General features: G+C 38.0%; 1 protein-coding gene across 3 annotated transcripts in view; it reads right to left on the bottom strand.

Annotated features, from left to right (window-relative positions):
• LOC136832629 (uncharacterized) overlaps nucleotides 1-19,541 on the bottom strand; it is a 128,442-nt gene that overhangs the window by 66,027 nt on the left and 42,874 nt on the right. The window contains exon 1 of one of the 3 annotated variants that reach the window (XM_067093881.1): nucleotides 10,996-11,136. The exons of the other annotated variants lie outside the window; for them this stretch is intronic. The gene's annotated coding sequence lies outside the window, so the exon portion shown is untranslated. Of the gene's footprint in view, nucleotides 1-10,995; nucleotides 11,137-19,541 lie in introns of those variants that run through there. 3 annotated transcript variants of the gene reach the window in all.

The raw sequence follows: 19,541 nt of genomic DNA, 5'->3' as shown, positions 1-19,541 counted from the left end.
GAATAAATATCGCGTCAATATCCGAAGACTATAGTCAACGAAACCTTTTACTTTCGCAGCCAAAGAGATATACAGCGAGAAATAAAGACGCCCACAAGTGACGCCTTCTGAGCGCTCATCGAAGACAGCACACCATTAGGGGGGGATCTGACGGGAGAAAGCAAGCACGTGCATAATACCAGTCTTCTTGGGAGTTTAAAGAGAAAGCGTTGATGTTTCTTCCAAAATTCAAACAGCGGCTTTATATAAAAACAATTCACTGCTGGCGGCCTCGGAAAGAGAGAGAGAGAGAGAGAGAGAGAGAGAGAGAGAGAGAGAGAGAGAGAGAGAGAGAGAGATCTATTCCAGAACTACACAGATTAGAACCCATCACACTCAAACTACCGATGCAGAGAATTTCTAAGTAAGTCATTTTCACTTCAGATTAAGGAAGCTGAGCACAGACGGGTCTGTCCAGCACTCAGACCTGTGACCAGCAGGAAAAACAAGCTGACGTCAGTACGTAAGTGCTCGGGACATTCGCAGGGTGGGCCGTGAGGCAAGCAACGCATCGCAACTATGCTTGCTAGAAGCAGTGACTTCGGAAGCTGACCACTCCAACATGAATTGGCGAACGTGTAGATGAGATTATATATATATATATATATATATATATATATATATATATATATATATATATATATATATATATATATATATATATATATATATATATATATATATATATATATATATATATATATATATAAATGTACTTGAATGATTGTGCGTGCGCATGTTTTCTCTGCATGTCAATGAAAACCAGTGGCCATGACTGTTCGAATTTATAAATAAATTCCTTTTGCCGTTAGGAAATGTTAGCTCTCGACATATTTACTTTTTCCCCGAATCCTGGCGTCCTCACAGGGACTACATCACGATATTCCTCAAATGGAACCGCTGGTCTCAGTCACAGGTCCACAAGAGCAGAATAACCACTACTACTGAGACACAGTTATTCCTAGCAATTGAACCTCTCAACATCGTTTTGCGTTGATATTTTCCATTTTTTCTTCCGTTCGTCGTCGATGAAAACGTGAATGTTTTGCTCTAGAAAGACTGGTGAATCCTTGCGCCATGAGAACACAGTCTCTTGCTCCGTCAAGCAACCCTTAAACGGTACACAAATTTCCATATCAGGAGCTTTTATTACAACATGGGTCAAGGGAAAGTAGGCTGCTTTCGTTCTGTTCTTTTATCTTTCATTCTTTGTCACGTTATATATATAAATATATAATATATATATATATATATATATATATATATATATATATATATATATATATATATATATATATATATATATATATACATACACATATATATATATAGATATACAGATATGGATACCTTCAATAAACTTAAACTACTGTTTTGTTTTATATTTGCTGGATACATATACAGATAATAAAATTATTTTTGCTGGGTATCTACACACACACACATATATGTGTGTGTGTGTGTGTGTGTGTGTGAAACTAAAGTAGGCTACTATTATTATTATACAAAATACTTGGAAACGCTAATAATTGCCAAAAATTTAAGGGCAAACCCTGTAAAATTAAACATTCGACACGCTTCTACAGATACCACTGTCCCCTTTAGTATAATATGAAGCAAGGTAAACTCAACGGTGTTGGAGTAAACATGCGGCTGACTTATAACTAACCTAACGTAACCACGCCTAACCTCACCTATTCAAACCTAATATAATCTAAATTACATTTTACTTAATGAATCTTTTAAAAAATATATATATATATACAATTTAATATTTGAGTGCACGAATTGTACAGAAAACACCGGAGATTTACATGAAAATGTCGTAACAATTCAGAAAATATCATAATTTGTTAAAAACTGAGCATTCTCAGCAATAATGATTTTCCATTCTGCTGTTAAAATACTATATATGAATGGTGCAGTCTAAAAAAAAGCGCCACTGCTGAGCTGGTACAGCTCTCTGCTGCCGTTTGCTAGGACCAAGGATAGCTCCTGGCCTATCACACAACAGTCCGCAAGAGTGTGCTGAGGCACAAAAAATGGGTTACCAAGTTAACGAACATTACAGCCAATTTGCAGTGTCAAATGACTTCAGTTTAATAGATCCCAATGTTTGAGGTTCACCCTGAATCCGCACAATAAAGATCAAATTGAAAAGGGTCCCCAAAGGCTCTCGCTTCGTATCAAAAACATTTGGTCGGGTTTTGATTCCTCTTACGGTGGTAAAAGGTTAACCACCAGGAAGTAATACCTACAGGGAGTGGCCTATTTCTAAAACTTGAGAACATATTCGAAAATCAAAATGGCAGTGTGTTGTACATGCATACGATTTTTGAAGGTAGACGGAAGGTGACAAATAGTTAACGATAACAACATGAATAAAAAAAAAAAAAAAGCAACATGCTTCAAACATTTTTACCGCTCTCGTCATCTCTAACTTTTTGGACGAGAGAGAGAGAGAGAGAGAGAGAGAGAGAGAGAGAGAGAGAGAGAGAACTGTCCCGAGTGGGCAAAAGCAAGACGGATATTCCCAGAGCAATAAGGTAAAAGAGCCTTCAGAAATGAATTTCCTTCACAAAACGAGAGGATGAATTCCATGTTCTCCGCGATACCCCTTGCCTTACAGGGCCGGAAAAGGGGTTAAACACCTGCATATCCACAAACCTCTTCAACCTGATAAGTTTAGAGAAAAGAGAAAGTGGTGTCCGTTTTAGGCAAACGCCTGTCCTGCACATGTGAGCTGGAGTTAATTCGTCAACTGTTTTATGGGGAGACAAACGCTACAGCACATATGCAACTTGGTTCTTGAATTGCATCAGAAAACGATAACATTTTCTCAAGAGCATTACCACTAGGAGCAGCACCGAAAGGAAATGAAATACAATTGAAATGTCTGCAGAAACAGGAGCCAGTCGATGTCCCCGAACCGAAAACCTGATTCCCTCCCCTAGCAAGACCCCTCAAGGAGCAACAAGAAACCTGAATGAGCGCTTTATTTGGCAAGAAATCACACCTCGAACTTACCTACCATTCAGGAAAATCTCTTACTTTACAAATGAACGCTTACTTTTCAACTTAGGTTTTTTAAACGGGGTGGTCGACGTGACATTCCAAACCCTGTAACAGCACTCTGAAGTAGACAAAAAAATAGAAAAAAAGGGGGTAAACGAGAGAAGGTTGAAAAGGCCGAACCAGCGGCCTTGTGTACCTGTCCTTTCTTTTGAATCTTCATGGGGGTGGTAGCGACGGGCAACTTTCACCCGGAAGCAGACCCCTTAACGCCCCCGCCCCCTTCCTAAAAATCACCCTCCTTCTCTCCCTCTCTCTCGCGCGCGCACACACACACACACACAGACGCGCGCACAAGCCCGCGCCAAACACCGTTCAGCCCGAGCTCATCATGTCCTCTTTCAATGCCCATGGTTGCTCGCCTTGCCCGGCCGGTGGTGCGCTATTGCCTTCGTTTACAGCCACGCCCTCCTAACCCCGCGACCCCCAAAGGAGCAAATTCCAAAGCTACCTTCTCGAAACTCTCTCTCTCTCTCTCTCTCTCTCCTATGAATAATAATGGGCTGCGAAGTCACAGCGGTCAATATTAAACATTTTATCAAGGTGTTCGAAAAATTCCAACGAGCCGGTGAAACCTTCATGAATTCGGTGACAAAGACTAGGAAGGATTCACACATACCTTTCAGTCAGCACCATTATTTGGCAGTTGACATTTTTGTCTCTCCATAATTATGTTATGTAACATTTTAATCATAGACTGCTCAAGAACTAATTCTTGGATTTATAAAATATACATGCTCATACATATACAGCATTTGTTTTTGTATACAGCATTTATATTCAAATATGTACATGGACAAACATACACATAAAAGACTATTCTGGGAAATAATACCGGTTTGTCCACCCCGGGTGGGGGCGGGGTAGGTTGGGGAACGGGTGGGTAGGGGAGATATCCACTCTCCTCCTGCAAACCTGTTTGTCCGCCCCGGGTGGGGGGGTAAGCAGCGGATTGGAAGGGTAGGAGGGGACAGCAGCGCCGAGATCCAGCGCGCGTCAAGAAGCTCGTGATAATAATAATAATAATAATAATAATAATAATAATAATAATAATAATAAAATAAAGTCAACTAATACTTACCAACCGCACATATGCAAACTAAAATGAAATGCAAAAAAATAAACTTTGTGAGACTTCTTTTCGGTTAATCGCTTTTCCTTTTCCCCTTTTAATATACTTAACTCGTTTCTAAATTTACTGAGCTTTTTTCTTATTAGATAGGTAAATGATTTAAAATCCACATATTTTGTGTATGAGCATGTGTTAATATTCACTTCAACAAAGAACCATAATCTCTCTTCATTATACAATAACTTTCAACAATATGTTCGAATGCAGAGAAGAGAGAGAGAGAGAGAGAGAGAGAGAGAGAGAGAGAGAGAGAGAGAGAGAGAGAGAGAGAGAGTCGGAATGCGAGGTTGTCAGCTGATAGCAAAAGAAAAAGGAGAAGAAAAAATCTATCGGAGAAAGTGCGCGTCTAATGTTCCCTTTGTTGGGCAAAGATCTCTATCCCTCTCTCCCTTTTCTTTCTACGCGAAGGGTAACTTTTAGAGAGAGAGAGAGAGAGAGAGAGAGAGAGAGAGAGAGAGAGAGAGAGAGAAAAAGGGGCGGGGAAGAGGGATCATTAAGACTTATCTGTTGTAGACAATGGAATAATTTACGAAAAGCCTTATTATTGTTACTTTTTCTTATGTGAATTCCGAAGCTGGTTATCGAGATATCACATTCGCAAGGAAACGCACTCTTATGATGCCGTTTTGATGATAGGACTAATTTTACGTTTCCAGAAAATTCATGAAAATATCGACGTTGTAAACGTCTCTCTCACCTTCTGCCCTCTCTCTGTGTGTGTATGTGTGTATATATATATATATATATATATATATATATATATATATATATATATATATATATATATATATATATATATATATATATATATAATATATATATATATATATATATCTTTACATATATGTGTCTTTACATAAAAAATGATGCAAATGGAGATGCTAACTGAAATCAATGCAGTCCTGGGTTTATGACGAGAGTTATTATTTGAATAGTTGTTGAAAGTGAAATATTTTAGTTTGGCAGAGCTGAATGATGCGATAGTGGAAGATGTTCGTGCGAATTTGAAAATGCTGGAGGGTAATTAAGAGGTTGAAGATGGTAAGACACCAAGACCGTATTAGAAGTGAGGTGCCGCAGCACAGAGTCAACATATACACCGAGTGGCTGCCCAGGATGGGTAAGTCAATTCTGGACGGGGGAAAAGTTCTGAAGGTGAGAGTGAGAGGAGGAAATTGCTCCTTTGTATTATAGTGAAGGCGACTGACAATTCAAGAGTAAAGGTGATAGACAATGCTGACAGGATTATGGAAATAAAACATTGCTTAGTATACCGAGGAAGATGTTTGGTAGGATTCTGGTTAAGTACGACACATTACAGTAGGACTGATACGGGAAAATTGTGGACTTAGACAAGGAAGAGGTCTGTGGATAAATGCTTGTTATGAGATACTTATACAAAAAGGGAAAGGCTTCACTTGCCATAAATGGACTTAATGAAAGCTTGCAAGAGAATTCATAGAAAAGCAATGTGGCAGATACTGTAGGTTTTTTGAGAACCATGAAAATGATGTAAGCAAAGCATGCATTAAATATGTGCAAAGGAGACTGACTGGTATTTGTAAATAATGGGCCAGAGACAAGGGTACGTTGTCTTCATGGCTGTCTAATATCTTCACGGGTTGAGAGATGGGATAATTCAGAGAAAGGACAGTAGATGTAAGTGCAAAGAGATCGGATGGAAAAATGACATGAACGAAGTGGGAAACGTCTGATTTTCCAGATGATACAGTTGCGATTCAAGATGATGAGAAGAAACTGCAAAAACTGGTGCGTTACTTTGAAAGTGCTTAAAAAAGGAGAAAATTGAGTATACATGTGTGGAAGAAGACAGTTAAGAGGGCAAATACAATTCAGAAAGCAGCAGCAATGAATCTTAATACTGACGGTGGAAGAGTGGAAGATGACTCATAAACTTATCTGGAAGTCACTAAAATGGACGATGCAAAAGAATGCAAAGAGACTTGAAATGCCAAAGTAAGCCAAGGTTGTACCGTATGAAGGGACTGCAGAGGGAGTTGAATGTTTGTGATGAAATGTTTACACAACATATGTGGTATTATGAAAAAACAGAAAGGGTGAGAAATATGAAGATCTGTAAAAATATTAGAAGCATTAGTGAACGTGAAAGAAAGGATCACAGTATTCTGAGATGGTTCGATCATGTGGAAAGACTGAGGGACGACAAGTCAGTGGAAAGTGTTGAATTCGGAAATTCCAAGAGAAAGGAGGAGAGAACGACCAAGAGGGTGTTGGGCAGACGGTGTACAAGGGGTATTTGAAATGAAGGGCCTTAACATCTAGGGAACCTGAGAGTGCATAGACCACAAAGAGGTGAGTGACGCACCGTATGTATGGGTTTTCGACGAAATACTATTAAGTGTTCTATGTAGGTCTACGAAAAAGTCACTGATATAATAGTTTTCTTGCCTCAATCAACAGTAGATGCCTGACATGCTTATACTCCCATATAATAAGCCACAAATAAATCATTTTACTCGGAAATAACTTACACCCAAAGGGAATTATATAACTCCTCGTAGGTCCTGTGACCTTTTCTATGACCTTGGGTCATGGGTCAATTAATTATACATAAAATTAATTAATTATACATATATATATATATATATATATATATATATATATATATATATATATATATATATATATATATATATCCATACACACATTTATATATATATATATATATATATATATATATATATATATATCCATACACACATTTATATATATATATATACAGTATATATATATATATATATATATATATATATATATATATATATATATAGATATATGTCCCCTGAATATAAACAGGACAGGCCAATGAAAGAGGCTTACCTTCAATTCAGAGAGCAGAAGAGGACCCAAACAAGAAGTGTAAGAGAATTTGCAACTGGGAAAATATTGGGGCGGGGGGAGTTACAAATGTTCCTTTCAAGGCCATTCATCGAAACTGTACTTAGTATACAACTGAAGGTGTTTGGTAGGATTTTGGTTTAGAAAGTAGGAATTACAGGCCCCAAACTAAATTCTGACAAGACAAGGCTGCTAGTCCCAGTGAACTCAGGTATATTATATCAAAATATATTCTGTGGAAACAAACTGAAGATCATTTACAGACGGTCTATCCGTCATAAGATGATGATCATTCTGTTTTCATTGAGAAGACTGATATAATATATTCTGGCTATTCATCGTACATGATGCAATACATTAAAATGCGCGTAGAGAAGTGAAGATTTGAAGGAGGGAATTTTATGGAGTTTGCCATAAAATTCATGATACACTGATAACACATTTAGTACACACAGGAACACTCCCTAATTCCTTAAACAATTTCGTTGCAACCGATAATTACTAAAACATCTATATACAACCAATGCTATGAAAGATTCTGGCAAACTCAAACAAACCTTTTTTTTTCTCTCCGTAAGCAAACATTATACGTCCATTAGCATGTATATGTTTATCAGTACATTAAAATAACCAATGCCGCTGTCTAAATGTACAGCATTAAAAAAACAGCAGAAACATTATTTTACGTTATAATTTCTAACTTTTACGTATTTACCTATAATTTCTTTCTTCCTGAATTAGGAAGAGGAAGTACTATTACAAACTCTACGAGCATCCAGCCTACCAAATAAAACTCCTCAGTGTCCATAGCATTCACAAATATGCACAGTCAGCTACACCTTAATTTATGTTACTCAGAGGTAATGGAAAAATGTTCAATTAATGTTACATTTAACAATCAAAGTAAATAATTGTCCAAGAGAGAGAAGGAATGTGTGTGTGTATGTGTATATGTATGTGTGTGTGAGAGAGAGAGAGAGAGAGAGAGAGAGAGAGAGAGAGAGAGAGAGAGAGAGAGAGAGAGAGAGAGAGAGAGCGTTCTTCTCTTGTTTTTACTGAAAATTTGTACTTTATTACCAAAACCACTTGACCATGTACCGACTTCAATGCTTTAGCCAAACTGCAGAGTCGACAGTACAGATATACCAGCCTGCATTAAGTACTGTCATATTTGGAAGTCTCAAAATTCCGATATACTTTCGTTCTTCCGACAAATTACGAATGACTAAAATAAAACTACTGAATTTCAAGATATAACAAAATCAGCTGTAAAGAAATCTATTCACGATTAAATTCTAAACGTAAAAAAATTCAAGAAAGAAGCTATTAATCTCAAAAATACAATATTGTACATCAAAACGTAATATATAGGAAATACAAAAGGACTACAATTTCACCTCCAGATTCAATATTAACAACCAAACTACTTCCACCTTATAGACGAAAAAAAAAAAAAACTTATGAAAAAAATTCCGCGCTAAATTGACACTCTTCTAAAGGTAACACCTGAGTATAGCTGTGTGTTTAGTGTGTGTACGGTTGTGAGCAGCAAGATAATGAACTTATGCAATCGAGTAATTTCAAAACGAAAACTGAAAGAAAAACACTGTTCTGGGATGTAGAGCTTACATTCTTATGCTTGCTCATCAAATTGCTTACCTCAGGAACCTGCATCCCTCGTTCCATATACCTTGTGCCTTTGCCCCTAGTGTTAAGTGTTATTTCTAAATATTAACATTAATTCTTGATCAAGGGAGTTTAATGCGAATGTGTTCTTTTTCTTTATAAAGCTTTAGGATCAGTGTATTCTTTAACCCGAATTCACGGGTTAAATCGTGTAATACAAGGGATACCTCCTTCCCTTCCGAGTCTCATACGTATCTGTGCCCCTTTACATAATTCTGCTATTTTTACAGCAAACAGCCTTCTCGAGTCTTCTTGACTGGAACAAACAAACTTCAAATGTAAATTGTACTCCGCCACAAGCAAGCATTCTCGATGGAGCCATGGTAGTACCACCAGCACGAAAAGATTCCCAGACACGTAAAACACAAACAGATGAAATAGGCATCCCACGGCATTACATGGGCTTCAGTCAAACCCTCTTCCGTGAATTCAGGTCAGAGACTTCAGTGATCCAAATGATTTACTGCGGAAGAGGAGAAGAACCTCTGCCATTGAACGAAATTGCATTAAACCTACCCCCATCGAATTTGAATTGGAATATAGAATTTAGGCCAAAGACCAAGCGCTGGGACCTATGATGTCATTCAGCGCTATCCTACCTCATCGAGAACTAGTCGTAATACTCAGGGAAATATCCGCGATGCTGAGAGGTAACAGTAAGAAACGTAGGGAATAACGAAGGATGTAAATTTCAAAAAGAAGTATTTTGAAAAACTAAGCAGCACTTATAAAGAATATGGAAAAAACCAGTCTTTGGAAACTATTCAACATCTCTAAAAGGTATACGAATGTGGTGTAAGCTTTAACCAAAACCCTGACAAAAGCAACTAACAAATACGAGAGACCCGGAAAAGGAATGTTTCAAAATTAAGTCTGTTAAAAACATAGCATTCATAACTGATCCAGAAAGACTCAATGAGAAGGAACGTTGGTTTGTACAGGACTTACAACTTCATTTTCACTACGATTCGGTTTTCAACGAATCATCAAAAAAATAACGCACTGACCAGCTTTTAACTATACGGTACATTTAATTTCATGTGACCTTAAAATTCCAACATAAAATATACTACTACATCATGATAAACCGATGGTCTGTCCGACAATATGATTAACCAGGACTTGCACATGCATAATGTTGCTTTGCATTTTCTTGTTTAGGATTTTCTGATAGCGTGGCGTTCATTATCCGAAAACTATTAGTGGTATACACACATACGCACACACACACACACCCGGATACCAACTTCTAAAATGAGCAAACATCCATCCAACAATGGCTTAAAATACATGAGACTTTAAAAAGCAAGCTTCCACAGAACAGAAGCAGTGAATAACTAAAAAATACGTTGATAATTTAACGAACAAGTACAGTACCTACTGTACTTACTTGCAAAAACATCAATAAAAATCTACGATGTAAATCGCTCTAAAGCATTGCTACATCCTCTCTTAAAACTTATCAGCATCGGAATTAACAAGACTCACAGGAAGGCCTTTCTATAGTTCTTCAGTAGAAGGAAAGAAGAACACGGTGTATCGATGTGGAGCAAGACTTAATCCAATCAAAAATAGACAACTTGGTCTTGAAGCAGACATGGAAGAATTTATAGCAAGACTGACAAGGTCGGAAGTGAATCTGTATGCAATCGTGACAATGACCTATGGTACGCCCGTTTGCTCGAGCATCCAGCACATGAGAAGAGTTTCAGAGAAGGCCAAAGTAAACGCCAGGTTAAGAAAGTCATTACCATTTTACACAGTCATTCAGGTTTTGTATTGTACTATAATTCACTGATATATATATATATATATATATATATATATATATATATATATATATATATATATATATATATATATATATATATATATATATATATATATATATATATAAATGTACGTGTGTGTGTGTGTGTGTGTGTGTGTGTGTGTGTGTGTTGTACTATAATTCACTGATATATATATAATATATATATATTATATATATATATATATATTATATATTTGTGTTACCAAATGTTTGTGACAAATGCAAATCTCATTATGATTAATGTCACCTTCACTACATCACTGGTTCATTAAAAGATATTGTATCTGTTATTCAATATACATCAACATGACGTGCATTGTCGTTAAATAATTTTTAAAAAACTGACACAGAAACAGTGATAAAGGATTCTTACCTTTGAGTTTCGAAATGAGCCGAAGGTGTCTATGCTGGAGATATTTTGGAAAGAAAACCCGACAGATAAATGCACAGCCTGTTGGCGACGATATTATCTGCGTCTCAGAATCTGTATTTCCTTGCAGAAATTCCTAGGCACTGAATAAGTCACTGTTGAAAAAGTTCCTTTAGCAAGAGGATAAAGAACGAATATCGGACCGTCCTCATACAACACAAACAAACGTTTCCAGGTACGGTACAATATCCTGCGTACGCGAGAGGTACTTGTGAAAGAGCCGTCGGTATGTCTTGAAGAAATTCGGCTTGGCAGCTTCTCTCCAGAGGAAGGCTTAATCAGCGGGGTCTAACGACAAAGTATCCAAAAGCCTCGTTCGCCAGATATTCCCCTTCTTGTCTCGAAACCGCAAGAGATCAAGAGCCGTCGCAACTTCAATAAGAACAACCACAGCTCACTACTAGTGATGTGATACTGAGGTCCCGCCATCTCGGTAACACGTTCATTCTCATTCCTCCCCAGTCCCTCCTCACGCCTCTCTCCTCCCCAAGACCCGTCCCCATACATCCCCAAAGGGGACCTTTTACAAAATACTTTCACTCGCTAACAAAGACTAAGACACAGCTCGGTAGAGGAAGGAGTGAGAGAGGGGAGTGGGGGGGGCTCCCAATATGAGATGGGCGGGGCAATGAGAGCAAAAGTGGGAGGAGCCAACAGAGGCCTGGGGTGGGGAAGGGTGACAGGGTCTTTCTCTTTCCATAAGCCCATGATATGATTCCTTAATGCAGCAACCCACAAACGCGCTCGTACACAATAATGACAAATTGTAAGGTGACCTAGGGTGAGGTTACGCTGGAACAAAGGCCGATTTCACGACAAGGCAAAGAGGTTTCTCTCTCTCCCTCTCTCTCTCTCTCTCTCTCTCTCTCTCTCTGCCCCTCCTCCCAGGTCAAAACGAAGTCAGGTCAGATTCCAAACATCGTCGACAGCAGAAAGTTACGACTTCGCGTGCGCCCTCAAAAGGAACCTCGGGGAACGCGGAAAAAAGATAAGCGTTCTGATAAAAGTCCTAATGAGAGATTACGTATTGGAAAGGAACCCTCTCTCTCTCTCTCTCTCTCTCTCTCTCTCTCTCTCTCTCTTAAGTATGGGAATTCTACTAGAAAATGTAAATGAAAGTAGTATGATGGACGATGAGCTCATTTCTTTCTATAAAATCTACAGTAATTATGCAAAGAGTTAAAACCATTAATTCGCAACTGCATTATTATTAAGTGCTAATTATGACCAAAGCCTCCAGAATATAATCATTAATACTAGAAGCTGTGTTCGCTTTTGCATTTATGTATCATGGAATAACCTGCCTTTTACAAATTATCTTCCCATGTTCCGGTTTAACATCGTTCCTGTCATGCTGAACATCGAACTCTGTCGTGACTTTCTTTGTGGGTCTGTTCATTTCCTTTCCAAATGAGAAGACAAAACGGGGGAGAGAGAGAGAGAGAGAGAGAGAGAGAGAGAGAGAGAGAGAGAGAGAGAGAGAGAGAGAGAGAGAGAGAGAGAGAGTTTACGCAGCCATAAATAGCAGGCTGTTGTAAAATTTTATTCCCGAATATAAATCAAGCTATTCTCGACCTATCCTCCCCACCCCCCCCCTTCTTCTTATATGCATTTCAAGACCCCGACGGAAGAAATGAACAAAAAAGAAACTTTCTCATTTTTTCATAAGAAAAACATTCTTGGCATTGAAACCTCCACCAGACGATGAAAGCAAGACTAAACGTATTTTTTGTCTGTTATAAATAATTTTTTTTTTACCGAACACAATGAATACCCAGGAGTACCTAGATGAAAAGAAATGGACGACTACTTATATAAAAACCTCTTAAAAAAGTACGAAACGTGGAATCAAAAGTACTCCCGCCATTGTGAGACTCGAATTACCAGAACGATTCCATCCGAGTTTCATTTGGCCTAGAGAGAATTTCCATTTCCGCTTGTAGAACCATTTCGTTTCTTCTAGTTTTGTCTTGAGATCCCTTTATGACTACAGAGCGAATTCTTGGCATATTTCTACTGATAGCGACAGAACTGTGGAGTTCCCAGATATTACTTGAAAAGCTACTTAAAATTCTAAGAATTTATACGGTCTCTCTTTCTCCTGATGCAAAAATGCCTGTCCATGTCACAGGCACTCTCTCTCTCTCTCTAAAAGTAAGAAAGTGTTTACACATGACACGAAACATATCAGTAAGCCGAGAGTGTAGCCAACTTTCTCTAATGCAGATACCAGAATACAAAATGTTTGTCTCGGGTACATTTTACGCAGGATACACAGTCAACCAATTCCTCTGTCGTATCGAATCCGTGGATTTTCGAAAGTATAAAATCTAACAGGGAAATCCATTAGGAGGAATGTGCAACGCCTGATAAAAAATCGACATGACTGGCTACCTGATTCCTTGTGCAAAATAATACGCCGAATATAAATCACTTGCAGCCGCCACTGAAAATATTAACTTCTCTGTTAAGCAACGAATGGCAACACCGACTCGATATACAATTAGCCATTAATGAACGCAATTACAGACGACCGTTAGAAGACAGCAAACAGGATATAGAAAGGCGAAGATGTTGCAAATGGATTCCACCTCATGGCAGCAGCCTTCACAAGTGAAAGTCTTAGGCGCTCGAGATGATGATGATGATGATGATGATGATGACGATGATGTCACACTGGGTATGACGTCAGACAGCGGCCCTCCGCTAAGTAGCACCGCTGGCCTTATAAAATGACCCCCCGGGGGGATGTCCCAAGTGGAGGAGGCCGCAAAACGCTCTCATGCTCATGCGGATGGAATCAACTACGGATTCAAATAACTCGGGTTATTTAATTTCACTTACAAGTTGTTATCTTTTCTCTCGTGAAAAAAACCAAAATTCATTTTAGAAAAATGATCCCAAAATATTGCATCTCTTTTTTTTATTTTCGATAAAGTGGACATTTAATAAATCATACGAATTATGACCATTTTTAGTTTTCTGTAAAAGAAAAACTGTTGTGCCGGCTCTGTCTGTCCGTCCGCACTTTTTTTATCCGCCCTCAGATCTTAAAAACTACTGAGGCTAGAGGACTGCAAATTGGTAAGTTGATCATCCACCCTCCAATCATCAAACATACCAAATGGCAGCCCTCTAACCTCAGTAGTTTTTATTTTTATTAAAGTTAAATTTAGCCATAATCGTGCGTCTGGCAACGATATGGGCCAGGCCACCAGCGGGCTGTGGTTAGAGTTTCATGGGCCGCGGCTCATACAGCATTATACCGAGACCACCGAAAGATAGATCTATTTTCGGTGGCCTTGATTATACGACGCACAGAAAACTCGACTGCGCAATTTTTACTTCTTAAAATAGGGAAACAAATTTGCCCAACGCCTCTACTGACAAAGAAAAATGTACGTTTATTCATTTCAGCAATTACTCAACGAAGAAAACCAGAAGCAAGTAGATTAACGGCGCGACGGAACGAGAATAGGTTAACGAATAATGAGGACACATCCGCCTTAGTACAACTCTGGAAAAATATTTTCGTGTCTGACTCTAAAGCTCCTGATCATGTTTGCTTCTAAGAATCAGTTCTCCTTCTGCCACTTCACTGCGAAAACAGTTGTTCTCAATAGCTTCGACCTATTTTCTTCCCTTCTCACAAATGCTTTCAAACTCTTTTACCAGAATATTCATTTTTCATATACAGGGTGCCCCACAAAAAGCCAGAAAATTTTAGATTTACACTACGCATTTTAATTACGTATTTTACTTTATCAATGAACTAAAAAAAATTAACTAACATGTAAATGTTCTAATTCCTTTTTCTTCAATTCCAGGATGCCGCAGTTATCAAGGTGTTATTGTTTTAACAATGTTTCTGTTAACAACAACTGTACCAAATTTCCAGATTTTTTGTGGGGAACCCTGTACTGTCATTAATGACCGCTGTATCATAGATAAACATCACACACTGCTCTCTATCCACAAATTCATAATTGTTAACCAATTTCATACCATACTTCATACCTAAACAGATTTTCCATAGCCAACAGATGGTGGATGCCTTCCCAGTTCATGAATTTATAATCAGGGATGAGGTTGCAAGCCCCATACCTCGTGCCAATCCTGCTACCGAACACTGTTAATAAATATTTCACACGAAGTAATTTTCGAGTATCTGTGTCCAACAATTCTGCGTACTTGAGAGAGAGAGAGAGAGAGAGTGACTGTCAATTATTCAAGAAAAATCTATTAGTCATTCTGTTTCTATTTCTATTTCCGCTTACGAAGTGAACTTTTATATTACGTTTTTATTCCAGAGAGAGAGAGAGAGAGAGAGAGAGAGAGAGAGAGAGAGAGAGAGAGAGAGAGAGAGAGAGAGAAAGAGAGATCCTTGAAGCGAAAAGAACAAAGGATGATATTAAGTTTTTAGCAAAGAATATACTATTAAGTTTTTAGCAGAGAACATGCTGTTAAGTATAAGCAGTCGTCTCTCGCAGATAATAAGACGATATAAACTTTCTTACTTTCTAAACACGAACGTAGCTAATAAGTATAAAAACCTTAACGAAAAATAACAAGAACTTAAAAGCACGACAACTCATCTAAATGAATTTGAATTACTACAATATTAATAATAATAATTAAATGAGATCTGAACTGTTAACCAACGTTGAACAGGTGTCTCACTGGCTAGCTGTCCACATCGCACTGATGGAGCTTTGTCTTCTATACTATTTCATCCTTATCAATAGTAAACTATTTTCATTCTAGAATACAGAACAGCTATAAAATAGAAAAAAATCTGTTCTCATTAATAATATTAAAATATACTTATAGCAACATGAGTCTTAAAATGGAGAAACCAATCCACAGTTACGTATGGGTATAAATATTTTAGAAAATAAATCTCTACAGAGAATTTTCTGGAATCTGTCGATTCCCCTTTTCAATCGAACAGATTCCCGACAGCTCTCTGTAGAGATTTATTTTTGAATATATTTGTATCCACACATAACCGTGGATTTGTTTCTCCAATATTTATTACTGTAATTGTACTCACAAGATGAAAAAGGCTGTAAAATAAGGGTCTCGATTTCAGGGACGTTACGTACAGTTTCGAAAATTAGGCCCATTTAACCTTCAATTTACACACTTAAGAACACCTGGTCCCGGGCTGGACGAAATCAAGGGTAAACGGTTCATTATACAGGTTATGCAGTCATGTCTCACCAAACTCAAATCAGTACTATAAAAAAAAAAAGAGATGGCTTTGTAATTAAAGAAAGGTCCTTGCCTACATTATTGTTCATAACATAACTAATGAAAATGGCAAATAACTGTTATATGACGAAAACATCTCACATTGTTGAACAATATCCTGATCAGGACAACTCCTTTACTTTAGGCTTTAAATGCCATATTACAAGAGAAACACTTCATTGTGCAAAAAATACAAACGACTACAGGTGACTGCATTGGGGAATTACAGTAAGTTAAGTAGAAATTATTCATTAAACGATTGCGCTACAAGACGTGACTTAGATGTTACTGAATATGCAACAATTATATATTCTGTACATTGAAAAAATCATTTATACAGCTGTACAAATAAACATTTTAGCAGGTGATTCATGTACAATTAGTTACTTTATACCATGTTAAAACACATACGTTTCACATAATTACTTGACTGAATATATTATAGTTAGATGAGAAAAAACGTCCAAAAACTGTAACTCAACTATCGCATTAGAAAGTTACTCGTGTAAAAATGGTTTCTAGACACATTGGCATTTCAAAATACTAGCACAGAATTTTCTCCATTGGGTGAACCCAAACTGCAAAGAGGTGAATCAAACCACTAGCGGATCCTGAAAAATTCCATGTGTGTGTGTTTGTGTGCGTGTATAATACACACACACACACATATATACATACATATATATATGTATATGTATATATATATATATATATATATATATATATATATATATATATATATATATATATATATATATATATATTACAAATGTACGTATAATATACAAACATATAAAAATTTTCTCAAAATTTTATTATTGTTTCTACAATAGAATTTTTCATTTTTTTGTTCCCATTTTCATATTTCTCATTTATGTTATTATCTAAATCTTCAATATTATTGTCATTATTTTTCATGGGGAACACGTGCCCAGGTACCCCCTACTGGATCCGCTAGCGATACTGTCAAACCCACGAGCTAAATGACAATCCCATTAAAGAAATTCCGTTATTTATGTATTTACTTATTTTTTTGAAATATTCACTGCAAGCAAAAATTATCCCTTGTTCAGAAACTGTCCATATGAATATCTTCCAAGAACTGGATTCAGACAATACATCAACTTTCACTCAGTCACGCATAAGAAACTAACGTATTCCAGCTTAAGAATAGAATAGAACAGAATAGAATATAGAATTTAGGCCTAAGGCCAAGCGCTGGTACCGATGAGGTCATTCAGCGCTGAAACGGAAACTGACAGTAAGAAGGTTTGAAAGCCGGACAGGAGGAAAACCTCAAAGCAGTTGCACTATGAAACAACTGATAGAGAGGATGGAAAGTCAGATGGACGATAGAGAATACGAACGGAGATACAGTAAAAGGAATGAAAGAGGCTGCAGCTATGGGCCGAAGGGACGCTGCAAAGACCCTTAAGCAATGCCTAGAGTGCACCACGTGAGGTGCACTGACGGCACTACCTTCTTGCGGGGTATTCCAGCTTGATTCCTAGTTGGGGTCGCTGTTCTTCATGAGCCTCCTCCAGTTGTATCTATCTTAAACCGCTCATGTCAAATTGGTTTTGGCAGATGTTCCTGACACCAACCCTCCCTATTTATCCGGGGGTGGGACCGGCACTGGGTTGGGTTGGCTCCTACCCCCGCCCCCACCAAAAAAAAAAAAACCAGTAACTAGGTTTTAGTGCCTGCAGCTGTTAGAACAAAAGAGATTCTAATCTACACATGAAAAAATTATACTTCTTCTGTCTCTGTGTATACACCTGTGTGTTTGCCTATAGAAATAAACAAATAAATGAATTTTCTGGCCTACAATAACTACCGCTTTACATGGGAATAATAGTGTGCCATAAAGGCGTGCGCGCACACACATACACACACACACACACACACACACATATATATATATATATATATATATATATATATATATATATATATATATATATATATATATATATATATATATATATATATATATACAGAGGGAGAGAGAGATGTGTGTGTGTATTAGTGCGTGTATGTGTACACCCACAATGTTACCCAAGCCGATATTGTCTGTTTTTACCGGAAAGGAAACTACTATTGGCATTTTTGAAAGAAGTAAAAAATGCTAACTGGAGAAAATGCACGAACTTTTGAACACCGACTTCCTATTATAATCTTTCTCCTTGTTTTAAGCGACCTCTTGGCTTAAAAAGGAGTCCATTACCTCGACAAAAAGGGGGAAAAACGTAAAGAGACAATACTCTCTTTTGTGCGAGAATCACTACCCTTTCCTCCACCCGAGGGCGATTAAGTCTCGATCCATTCCACGGCGCCGAAGATGAGCCGCGCCTCGAGCCTGGAACACAATCACATACTTTCCCCCTCGACCAATCAAAACGCCCCCTCCGTCCCCTCCCCACCCCCTTTTTTTCCAGGCAGCTCATCAAGGAGGTCGGGGGTCACCTGATGATACGGAGGCTACCGGAGAAAATGGAGGGAATAAACGTTACGCTGGGGCTATAAAAATGGAAGAAAAACGAATATGGAAAAACAGCCAAAATGGGGACTTTTCCCGGTTTTCCCTACGTGGTGATATCTTGCCGTAGAAGAGCTTTTCATGCCATTAGTCCTTAGGTCTGTAAAACTCTACACCAAGGGAAACATAGACATCCACGTTCTCGAATCCTCTTTCAAATCTGACCCTGCCGAAGAGACAGAGACAATGTCATTCCCTGATCATTCACCGACTACTGTACACTCAAATGGAGGAGAGTGGCATCATTACGCGAAAAGACAGGAGAAACCTCAGAAGGAAAATAATAAGGTCAAGCAGGGAATTAACGACAGCGGGAAAGTCACGCCAGGCATTCTGCAGGAGGCATCCACACGAACCAACACCCAATGACATGCATCCCTGGCGGCGGTAATTGGAGGAACAATTACGGGGAGTGATTGTAAAAACAATTACGGCGCGACAATGAAGAAACCGTGAAAAATAGGGTAAACTTGACATTGATAATAAGGAATTTTTCAGCAAGAGGCATTCAGGTTTTCCGAGACGGAGGAAAGGATACAGATTGCTCGCCAGTGATCTGAAAATGTTTGCGTAATTTTGATAATGGCGTTCGATAAACAGTACAGTTCAACTTATTGCATATTTTTGTTGATTTACTTTACTGAGTTATCAATGGAATGATCGCATACAGAGCAAAGGAAAGTCAAAACCAGAAATC

This window comes from Macrobrachium rosenbergii, chromosome 50 (genome assembly GCF_040412425.1).
Source record: "Macrobrachium rosenbergii isolate ZJJX-2024 chromosome 50, ASM4041242v1, whole genome shotgun sequence".
NCBI classification, from domain to species: Eukaryota; Metazoa; Arthropoda; class Malacostraca; order Decapoda; family Palaemonidae; genus Macrobrachium; species Macrobrachium rosenbergii.
Note: the sequence above shows the minus strand (reverse complement) of the source record. Positions and strands in the feature narration are given on the sequence as shown.